General features: G+C 43.0%; 1 long non-coding RNA gene across 1 annotated transcript in view; it reads left to right on the forward strand.

Annotated features, from left to right (window-relative positions):
- The window catches only part of LOC309610117, a 30,789-nt gene that overhangs the window by 11,416 nt on the left and 7,273 nt on the right, over positions 1-12,100 (forward strand). Inside the window, exon 2 of the long non-coding RNA XR_014233722.1 lies at positions 1,592-1,745. This is a non-coding gene — a long non-coding RNA (uncharacterized lncRNA). The remainder of the gene's footprint in view (positions 1-1,591; positions 1,746-12,100) is intronic.

A 12,100-nucleotide genomic window follows, 5' to 3' on the forward strand; every position in this document is an offset into this window, starting at 1 on the left:
TCCAGATTGTGAAGGCTAGAGTAGTCATGAACAGGACTTGGGGGCCCAACTTTCCTTCTCCAGAACCCTCAAGAAGCTTCTCTTCCAGTTGGGTTCCTAATTTCTGGTGCTACTGCTCAAAAGAGAGGGCATGCTTTGAACTAGAGCCTATAATTAATGCCTACAGCTATGCCTTGATGGGAGACGGGAATTTTCATATCAGAGAACAGGGACCTGATAAACAGCATGACTAGTCCAAATGAAACCGTCCACCTATGGGCCTTCACTACCTTACAAGAAGAAAAATGGAAATGTACAATTCTTCCGCTTAAGGCACTGAATCTCTGCAAGTGGAAGGAACGAGAAGGTTATTAGCGCATCATTCTGGGGCACGGGAAGGACAGGGCTCTGTAGGAGAAAGCATCAGCTTAATGAAGGGCAACATAAAGCTCTACACCGCATAAAAAGGGGGAAGCTGCGCTTTGGCATCATCTTGCAGGTTACAGTTCCCAGCAATCACGCTGGCTCAAGAGCAGAAGCGCAACCGTCATCTTCTCTCTGTGAGATTCAGCCATAGGTGGAGAAAGGTGGTACCACAGTTCTCTCCCAGTGGATGATGATGACGTTTTCTAGGCAGATGATTGCGGAGGCTCCTGTCAAATGAGAGAAGAGAAAAAGGAAGTGGGGAGAGGAGGAGGGACTCTAGAAATGGAACTGCAACAACCCTGGAATAAAAATGAGGGGCCATAATAAGAAATGATAAGCACAATCACCTTGAAATTCAACCCTCTGCCCTTTTTTTTCCAACTTGCTTCTGATAACCTCTTTTACTATTTTGTAAATAACTTAAAGCAGGATGGGAAATATGAAAGAGAGCCCCTATCAGGTTCTATTTTTCACTCTCCTGTATGATTGCTTTAAATAACAATTATTCCATAAAAATCAAGTCCACCCTTTTTAGCTTTAGGAAGGTATTAACAACAGCCAAGCCCTTTGGAACATTGTATCCCCAAACCACGACGGGCCTCTAAGGTGTCTCTTCTCGACAGAAAGACTACTCTGGTTGTGCCCATTACTTTCAGTTTTGTTGGGTAGAGGGCATAACGTGCAGCATCTTGAGTGCAAACGTGTTTGAAATGTCTGTCGGGACCAAGTGTCGGGAGAGCCATACCGCAGCCTCCGACGAGATCCGCGCTTTCTCCCTTTTGACCAGCAGGCGGCGCTGTTTTCCGGGCGCCGAAGGCCGCCGCCCCGCCCGCCTCTAAGGTCACTTCCGCTGCGGCCCCGCGAGGCTATGCCCTGCCACGCCTTGTTGGTCTTTTTCGAGGCAGTCTTTCTTCACCCAGAGCTGCCTACTGACGTTGCTGAACCACTGTGCTCTTGTGACAGTTTATGCTACTTGAAAACTTGCTTCTTGAGTCCTTTGAGACAGTGGAAATTCTTAAAAAAAACATGTATTTGGGATTGCGTAATCACTGATTTTTTTTTTAAAACGTCTCAAATACATTTCAACTTAGTTAAGTAAAAAGAGCCTCTGACCCGGCAAAGAAAGCAATATATGTTGAAAATTGGAGTGGTTAAAAAAACAAATTCCCCTTCCTGTTTATTCCAGACTCTTCTGCAGGTTTAGAGAGAGGGTCGCGAAAATTCAGCTGCGGCGCCATCTGCTGGAAGCGCCGCGACGCTGCAAGACCGTGCCGGGGAAGGAGAAAACGGGTTGCAGGTGAAGGTGTGGCCTTTTGCCCAGGAAAGCCTCTGCCACCAAGGTAGCATTTACATGCAGTCCCCTTATCTAAAAAGAGACTAAAATAACCCTACAAGAAAATGGCCTCAGTTTTGAGGAGACTTCCGGCCTAAATGAACTGGCATGTTATATGGGTGTTCTCAGGAAAACCTGGGGCTTTAGGAGAAGAGGAGGCTTAACTCATTTCATTACTCCCGCACGATTCTCAGGTGCAAAGCTGAAAACTAAAAGTGTATTTTCCACCAGTGCACACAGAGAAGTATCAGGCACAGAAGTCACAGTGTATTTGTTCTCTTGAATGGAACCGATTTTGCTGAATGGAAGGAAATTTAAAAGCTGAAGAGGGTGTCAGAAATAAAATTAATCTGGGAGTGGGGAGGTGTTAAAATGTGGCCTTGGCCATGGTTTGATATAAGGTCACTAAACCCTGCTACCATTTTCCAGACTCTTAAGTCAGTTCTGATTTACTTGATGATTTTTCTGTTTAGGAGGCTTCAGGCTCTTTCCACACAAGGGTCTAAACCCGTTTGCAAACACATTTACATTCATACTTCAGAACAAATCTCAATTCACCATTGCTGGAAACTTTGTTAAAGGCCATAATTAGAAAACTCTTGGAGAACTGGAAGAAAGCAGGATTTAGAGCAGAATTACAGTTGGCCCACCCATCTGGAAAAATATGGTATCACTCATAGGAAACATTTGTAATGGAAAAATGTTATCAAACTGACCCTCCAGAGCTTGATAATAACATTCTAACAAAAATGAGTTTTTGTTTTTTGGGATGAGGTTATAATGGTTTTCCTGAAAAAGATGAAGTAACTTTACCAACAATATAACCTTTTGGAACCTAACTGGTTATGTAGTTCCTGGGGTCCATGTCATGTGACTTCCATATACAGTCAGTGTTTTATAAAGACATCCTTTGGTGCTTCGATAACTAAGCCTTCATGGATGAGACCTACCTGATTCTACTGCCACGGTGAATACTTTTATAGAGAAAATGTTAACCCTCCATATGGATGCTTGAAGAAAGTAAACTAGGAAAACAGGATGAGAAATAAGAATCCATTGTGATGATGCATGGATGAACTGTATCAGAGAACTAGAAGACTGAGTACATTTTCTGTTTTGAATGAGCAAAGAGTTATTGGGTACCAAATTGTTACCAGTAGAGGAAATATTTTTTAATTAATTAATTTATTTTTGGCTGCATTGGGTCTTCGTTGCTGCGCGGGCTTTCTCTAGTTGCAGTGAACGGGGGCTACTCTTCGTTGCAGTGCGCGGGCTTCTCATTGCAGTGGCTTCTTCTGTTGCAGAGCACAGGCCCTAGGCGTGCAGGCTTCAGTAGTTGTGGCACGCGGGCACAGTGGTTGTGGCACATGGGCTTAGTTGCTCCGCGGCATGTGGGATCTTCCCGGACCAGGAATGGAACCCATGTCCCCTGCGTTGGCAGGCAGATTCTCAACCACTGCGCCACCAGGGAAGCCCAAGTAGAGGAAATATTTGATGGCTGATGCCACATCTCATACCTCTCTTCTACCAATGTATTTGTGAGGAGTGTCTTTCATAGAAATAAATAGCTTGATAACAAATCAGCAGTGTGAGTGGTGGCATGCAGTGGAATTGAGCATCCCTCGGTGAAGGTACTTTCAGGGTCTCTGGTTTAGGACAGTGCAGGAGGGGATCAGAGGTGGAGCAGTGAGAGCCAGATAACTTAAGCCCTCAAGATCTCTTCTTTCGCGTGGCACAAGGCAGTCCCTGGAAACTGAATTTTTCTCTTCTATGGTTCTTCTTGTTTCATTAGCTTGTTTGTTTAGAGGGTGCCTGCACCCTCAGAACAGAGCCCCATGTACAAACTTCCTGTGGCTTTCTTCACAGATGTCTCAAGAGTATTCACTGAGCACTATTTCTGGTGAACCCAATATAAAAAGTCTACACATTGCCCCAGCAATTGAGCTTGGGGTTCAAATATTTTGCGTTTGGCAAAATGCAAGGGAAATTTTTTCTAGAGATGACCTCTCCCTTGACTTTCAGCCTGTTCTAAATCGGGCTTTAGAGAGAAATGTGACCATTCTTTCAAAAACATGAAACAGATTGAACTTGGTAGAAATTTCTATCTGGACCCTAGAATTAGGTAAGTGTGTCTCTCATGGTCAAAATCCTGACTTCACAGAAGACTTGCCTTAACAATGTCAATTAGCTCACTTCTGTTCTCTCAACGCCAATCAGTCCTCTTCTCCTCACTCCCTGCAAAATGTCAAACTAACTCCTGCTCATCAGTGGGTCTTGGCTTTCTGGCCACTTCCTCCAAGACTTCCTTGACCTTTCCAGGTGAAGGGAGGGTGTCTCTGCTGAGTTCCCAACACGCTGTGGTTCCCCCTCATAGCTCTGTCATACCATATTCCATTGCTTATCTGTCTCCCATGCTAGACTCTTAAACCCTGTGAAAACAGGCTGAGGTTATCATTCTGCATCCTCAATGCCTAATTAGTGCTTCAGTCCAAGCAGATATTAAGTTTTCAACCTACAGAGATGGGAAGAAAGGGTATTTCTGATGGAGGAACTGGCATGAGCACACACACAGGTACAGACTTGGAAGAGTGCCCAGGAGCCATGAGTGTGGTTTGGCTGAAGCCTGAAAGGGACTCACAGGAGATAAGATGGGAAAGAGTCTGGGGTGGTTATGAATATTGTGAATGTTAGTTTAAGGCAGTGGTCATCAGAAGTTGAAATAGTTGCAAATGGTGACATTTTTGGTGTATGGTTTATCGGATAAGTACTTTGCATATATTTTCATTAACAAGGTGGAGTCACAGATCTACCCCTTTTCACTTAAGGAAAATATCACTGAATTGGCAAAACTGGTGTACATGGTCAAACTGGGCAGTTAAATAGACTTATTTTCTATCAGAAAAAGTTTAGCTCCATTTTTAAATTAAAAACACCATATTACGGGACTTCTCTGGTGGTCCAGTGGTTAAGAATCTGCCTTCCAATGCAGGGGACATGGGTTCGATGCCTGGTTGGGGAACTAAGATCCCACATGCCGCAGGGCAACTAAGCCTGCAAGCCACAACTACTGAGACCGTGTGCCTCAACTACTGAGGCTGCATGCTCTAGAGCCCGAGCGCCACAACTAGAGAGAAGCCTGTGCGCTGCAACAAAAGATTCCACATGCCTCAACGAAGATCCCACGTGCCGCAGCTAAGACCCGACACAGCCAAATAAATAAACAAATAATTTAAAAATTAAAAAAAAAAGAACCCAGTATATTACTTCAAGGTCTTCCACCACCCCACTTGTGACTTCTAATTCTAAGATAGCCACTGTGCAAGGCACAGAGGCTTGCCAGGAATTTGTTCAGGGGATGACAGAAGCTGCTGCTCTGTCAGTGTTTCTTACTTGACTCTCAAGAGAGTCTCCCTCAGGCATAATGCATTCTCAAATCATCCCTTGCTCTGGGGACAAAACACAGTTCAGGATGGCTGAGGAGTGCCTTTCTGTTGTGAAGGGTCAGAGCAATTGGAAAGAGGAGGCTGGAAAAGAGAAATCAGCTCAATGTCAGCCATTCCTAGGCAGATCACTTTCAGGAAAGGAAACATTTGATACTTCAGAATCTGGAAATTGAGCCCCTTAATACTATCTATGCTATGTACCCTTAAGTTACCTAGATTCCAGTTTGAAGACAGTGGTTTTAAAGAACCTGGATCTTGGACTTCCCTGGTGGCGCAGTGGTTAAGAATCCTCCTGCCAATGCAGGAGACACGGGTTCGATTCCTGGTCCGGGAAGATCCCACATGTCGTGGAGCAACTAAGCCCGTGTGCCACAACTACTGAGCCCACACTCTAGAGCCTGCACGCCACAACTACTGAAGCCCACGCTCTCTAGGGCCCATGTGCCACAACTACTGAGCTCGCATGCTGCAACTACTGATGCCTGCGTGCCTAGAGCCTATGCTCCGCAGCAAGAGAAGCCACCGCAACGAGAAGCCCGCGCGCCGCAACGAAGAGTAGCCCCCTCTCGCCGCAACTAGAGAAAGCCTGCGCGCAGCAACAAAGACCCAACGAAGCCCAAAAAAAAAAACACAAAAAAACTAAAACCTGCATTTTATCCTACAGAACAGTGGTCTCCAGAGTGGAATATATAAGAGGTACAGAAAGGAAATATTACAAATTCTGTTTATACTTTTTAAATGTCATCCTCTTAAACTTCCTATGTTGGTAGATGTTTACAGTTTATATAAAATGAGCGTAATTGTTGACTGCAGGTGAGAGCAAGGAATAGTGCCAGGTATCAGGGAAGATACAAAGAGGTATTCCCTGCCTTCCGAGAGCTGGCAGCCCGGCTGACACATGAAAAAGCAAGTAACAGTAGTGAATGCTTGGCTAACTAACGGGAGGACAAACGGGAAAAAATGTAAAAGAATGTGGAAAGAGCAATTGTTTTTTATTCTGTTTTTAAACATGCATTTCCTGCAGAAAGAGCTGAATTTTCAGTAAGGCCCTAAAATGGTGATAGTCTTGCCACACTATTTTCATTTCAAATTCCAAGCATTCTATTTGGTCATGTTTCTTTTTCTCCATCTTTAACCACCAAATTGATGTTTTATTTCTGAGTCAGGAGACCATGCTCTTCAGTTCTTAGAAGAAGAAATACCTAAAAATGTGAGGTTAAAAAGGATTTATCCATAGTCCTGGTCCTTCAGAAGATATCAACATAATGGTTAAAATGTCCAGGGATAAAGGAAGTTAGGGGAGTAATTTCAGTAGCTTCCCTATTTTTAGAAATTCTGTGATCAAAATTTCCCAGGGAGAGGGATTTTTAACAGTTCCCAAAGAACATCATAAGGCATAATGATACATTATAGTTGTGTATAATAGATCCGCTCTCAAAGGAGTTTCATGATCTTATCCTTGCATTCCCACCATTTATGTCTCTATTGAGTGTAAGGGTGATAAAAGAGGTCAGGAGGTATCCCAGACTCAGTCTGAACAGAAGCTCAGGCCTCCTGACAAAAACTGTGCTGGAAAAGAACCCTGAGGTGTCCACCCAGATGCTTACTCAGACCCCACCCTCCTCACAATAACTCCATAGGCATTGTTTTAGCCATTTAACAGAAGAAAAGGAAAAAAAAAAAAAAAACACAAGACTTGGAGAAGATACGTATACTTGCCAAATACACAATTGCTAAGTGGCAGAGCTGGAATTCAACCAATGTCTGCTTTACTCAAAGCCTGTTTTACTTCCTGGGAGGCAACTGATAATTTTTGATGGGACAGTCTCAAAAGTGTGGTAGAGGTAGAAGACAGATAACAGGGTTTAGTCACTTATTATTCATCAAATATTTATTGACAAGGGTGGGACTTCCAGGTGTGGCAGAGTGAAGAGGTGGGCAAATCAACTCCCCCCAAAAGCAACTACAAACCTGGAAAAAATTGGTGAGAACCACCATTTTAGCACCTTGAAAATCGACTGACCAAAGGCATAGAATAATCTGAGAAGTGTTTGTGCTTGAACAACTGCTGAAGTTCAGTAATAACAGTGGGTCTCTGTGGCATCCTTGCTTGAGGATGCTTCCATTTTCCAGCCCTCTCCCCAGCCCTGTCAGCAGGGAGATTTTGCCAGGATGGGGGGATGCTGTGAGGACTGGCAGCTTTGCTGCCACAGTCAAAGAGGGCTCACTTGAATTGGAGCAGGAGAGGGCCAATGGTACTACTAACCGGAGATTGCAGTTGTGGCTGGGGGAAGAGTATTCCTGGCTGAGGTTGTGCACATTAGCAGCTGAGAACAGAGGGTCTAAGATAGCCACATACTCCTAGCTGACTCTGAGGATTTGAGCATGGAGGAGCTGTGAAAGGGCCCAATGAAAAGTAAAAGTAAAAGCCCAAATAGAATTGAAAACAGCCTGAACTTTAAATGTGTTCCCTTGCCCACACACCCATTACCAGAGGACAGAAGCCAATTTCTGTCCCAACACTGGCTAACCGTTAGGCTACTTAGACACAGGAGTGACCCCTAGGAAACCAGACTTAAAAATAAAAACAAGAAAAAAATCAACTGAGCAGAGATATCAACAGCCACACCCTTCAGAAGAGACAGATTTCAGATTTAACCAAGGCATGTTACTAAACACACAAACACAAAAGACAGCCTTAAGGGAGAAATCAGAATCCAGAGTTGCTACAATATAGTATTTAAAAATCTAGCTTTCAAATAAAATATGCAAAGAGATAGGAAAGTATGACTCATTCTGAGGGAAAGAAAAAATCAATAGACTCTGTCTCCGAGAAGTTGGATTTAGCAGGCAAAGACATCAAAGCAGTTATTATAAATATGTTCAAAGAACTAAAAGAAACCAATGTTTAAAGAATCAAAAGAAATTAGGACAATAATATATCAACAAATAAAGATGCTCAATAAGGAAACACATAATTTAAAAATTTAATTTCTAGAGGTGGAAATAAGCAATACTTGAAACAAAAAATTCACTAGAGGGGCTGAAAAGAAGATTCAAGATAGCAGAGAAAAAGAATCAGTGAACTTGAAGAGAGATCAACCGAAATTACCTACTAAAGAATAGAAAGAATGAAAATGGAAGAAAAGTGAAGACAGCCTCAGAGACTTGTGGGACAACAGACCAACATATGTGTAATGGGAGAGGGAAGAAAAGGTCAGAAAAAAAAAGTCTGAAAACTTCACAAATTTGATTAAAAACATTAATCTACAAATCCAAGTAGCTCAACCAACCCAACTAGGATAACTACAAAGAGATCCACACCTAAACACAGCAGACAAATTGTTAAAAACCAACAACAGAAAGAAAATCTTTAAAGCATCAAAAGAAAACCCCCATCATGGGACTTCCCTTGTGACGCAGTGGTTAAGAATCTGCCTGCCAATGCAGGGGACAAGGGTTCGATCCCTGGTCCGGGAAGATCCCATGTGCTGCGGAGCAACTAAGGCCATGCACCACAACTACTGAGCCTGCGCTCTAGAGCCTGTGAGCCCCAACTACTGAAGCCCACGCACCTAGAGCCCGTGCTCCACAACAACAGAAGCCACTGCAATGAGAAACCTGCACAGCGCAATGAAGACCTAATGCAGCCAAAAATAAATAAATAAATAAAAATATTTTAAAAAGAGCTTAAAAAAACACTATATTGATGGGTTATAACATGCACATGTGAGATATATGATAACACTTAACAATGTATTATTATGTAATACAGATATAACTATATGATAAATAATATTGTTAATACGAGGATATATTTGAGATTTATATTATAGCACAAAGGAGGGGCTGGGATAGAGTTATATCAGAACAAAGTTTCTATATTTTACTGAAATTAAGTTAGTATTAATCTGCAATAGATAGTAGTGAATTAAGATGTATATTATCCCTATAGTAACCATTAAGAAAATAATTTTGAAATATATGGTAGGGACTTCCCTGGTGGCGCAGTGGTTAAGAATCCGCCTGCCAATGCAGGGGACATGGGTTCGAGCCCTGGTCTGGGAAGATCCCAACATGCCACGGAGCAACTAGGCCCGTGTGCCCCAACTACTGAGCCTGCGCTCTGGAGCCTGCAAGCCACAACTACTGAGCCCGTGAGCCACAACTACTGAAACCTGCGTGCCTAGGGCCTGTGCTCCACAACAAAGAGTAGCCCCTGCTCGCTGCAACTAGAGAAAAGCCCACACGCAGCAATGAAGACCCAATGCAGCCAAAAATAAAATAAATAAATAAAATAGTTGACTTAAAAATAAAATAAAATACCAATATTTGGAAATAAAAAGGGGACATCAATGTTTACCCTACAAGAATTAAAATATTAATTTTAATCCAGTGGATAAGAATCTGCCTGCCAATGCAGGGGACATGGGTTCGATTCCTGGTCCAGGAAGATCCCACATGCCGCGGAGCAACTAAGCCTGCGCACTGCAACTACCACTGAGCCTCCACGCCACAACTAGAGATAAGCCCTCGCACTGCATTGAGTGTCCCGCATGCCGCAACTAAGACCCGATGCAGCCAAATAAATTAAAAAATTTTTTAAAGTCTAGGAGGGACTTCCCTGGTGGTTCAGCAGTTAAGATTCCATGCTTCCACTGCAAGGGGCACAGGTTCGATCTTTGGTCAGGGAACTAAAATTCCACATGCCAAGTGGTGCAGCCAAAATAATAATAATAATAATAAATTGTTATAAGAGTTTAGGAGGCCAAGGAGGAAACAACAATGGCAACTGAGAAAGAGCAGCCAGGAGGAAAACCAGAAGGGTCCCAGAAACCTAGTGAAGAAAGTGCTAAGTGAAGTGTTTCACAGTGTCAAATGATGTTGATAGATTAAATAAAATGAGAACAGGGAGCGACCGTTGGATTTGGTAATGTGGACGTCATGGGTGACCTTTGGAGAAGTGGTGAGGGTTAAAGGCTGATTCCAGCAGGTTCAAAGAATAGGAGGAGGAAACTGGAGGTATTGGTGGTAGATAATTCTTTGCTGTAAAGATGAAGAGAGAAATGGGATAGTAGCCACAGGCAGAAGTGAAATCAAGAGAGGTTGTTTTGGAGATGGAAGAGCATATCTTAATGCTAAAAGTAAACGTAGAATAGAGGGGGAAAATTGATGCAGGAGACAGAAAAGAGAATCACTAGAGTGATATCCTCGAGTAGGCAAAAGTGGATGGGATATAATATACAAGTGGAAAGGTTGGCCTTGAATAAGAGCATGGGCAGTTTATTGTCAGTAGCTGGAAGACAGGCAGAAGTGCATGGGGACAGTCACAAATAGGTAGAGTGTTAACAAATATCACCCCAAATTTGGAAATAGGCTAACAGGATTACTGGGTATCTTTTTAGTGAAGAGCTGTGCTCCATGCAGCAGGCCCTCTGGGGATTATCTCATTTTCTAAGGGCCACTACCTTTGCTTGACTTTCTACTTATTATTGATTAGGATATTTAACAATTCAGTTTCTTTTCTTTAATAAATTTATTTCTTTATTTAATTTTGGCTGTGTTGGGTCTATGTTGCTGCACGTGGGCTTTCTCTAGTTGCGGCGAGTGGGGGCTACTGTTGTGGTGCACGGGCTTCTCATTGCGGTGGCTTCTCTTGTTGCGGAGCAGGGGCTCTAGGCGTGCGGGCTGCAGTAGCTGCAGCACGCAGGTTCAGTAGTTGTGGAGCACGGGCTTAGTTGCTCCGCGGCATGTGGGATCTTTCTGGACCAGAGCTCGAACCCGTGTCCCCTGCACTGGCAGGCGGATTGTTAACCACTGAGCCACCAGGGAAGCCCGATTTTAACTTTTTGAAAATTATATTTTAACAAGGAAGGCATAGTACTAGTTGGAGCTGTGGACAGTCTCTTCTGATTGCTTCTATTTTCTCAGTGAATAAAGATGCAAAGTTATGAACTGAGTGAGAATGGAGGAAATTTGGAAGGTTTGAGGGTCCTGAAGAAGATATAAAAAATTTTTAGGAGAGTAGGAAAGTGAAGAGATTAAGGGAAATATATTATTACTGCTGAGCAATGGAAGGCCCACTGGAGGTTAATGGTCATGAATTTTAAGTGGATCTGTCAGCATGCCACAGCCATGCCTGCAGGCGTGGGGTAGGTGGGGTTAGATTTAATCAGGTTTGAAGTTTCGCTAAGTGAGCACAACAAGGAAAATGGAACTAGGGAGTTGCAGGTGTAAGCAAGAGTGTAATTATAGTGATGGACTATGGAAGGAGAGATGTGAGGACATAAGGGGGTAAAGGACAATAAAAAGGTGGTAGGATCAATGGCTTGTCAGTCTTATTAAGCAGAAGGGTTGTTGGATTGGTTTTCTCTTACTGGAAAGGTGGAGGTGGTGGTTGGATAGTGGGATGCTTAAAATTGAAAACTTGAAGTGATGGGGTCAGTGGGGTGGGGATACTTATTAGAGCTAAGAAGTAAATGGGAGGATGAAAAGAAAAGCCATAAGTGTGAATAAAAGGGAAGAGATACAGGATAGTAACTCAGGCAGGAAATGACACTATGGTGGTTTAGTAGTAATTTGTGTAGGTAAAGAGAATTAAGGGTCAAGCAAAGGGGTTAATTAATAAAGCAAGTTCTCAGAGGCTGTGAGCAGGAATAAAAACTAGGGCACAAGTGGATGGGATTAGTATTAATAAAATTGGAGGGGACCCTAATGAGATAAGAGGGAGGATAATATCAGGTACAAGAAAGAAAGACATTTTGTGGAGGATAGGATGAAAGCTATTGGAGCTCAGGTTAAATCCTTTAATCCTATCACTAAATTAGGAATCTAGGTTATCTGCTAGGAGTGAACAGGTAAATGTAGATTAGGAGCTTGAAGGATAGAGAAGCAATTGGGAGCATTTCATTTCTTGGGA

The sequence above is a fragment of the Balaenoptera borealis genome, assembly GCF_965194805.1.
Source record: "Balaenoptera borealis genome assembly, chromosome: 13".
Lineage (NCBI taxonomy): Eukaryota > Metazoa > Chordata > Mammalia > Artiodactyla > Balaenopteridae > Balaenoptera > Balaenoptera borealis.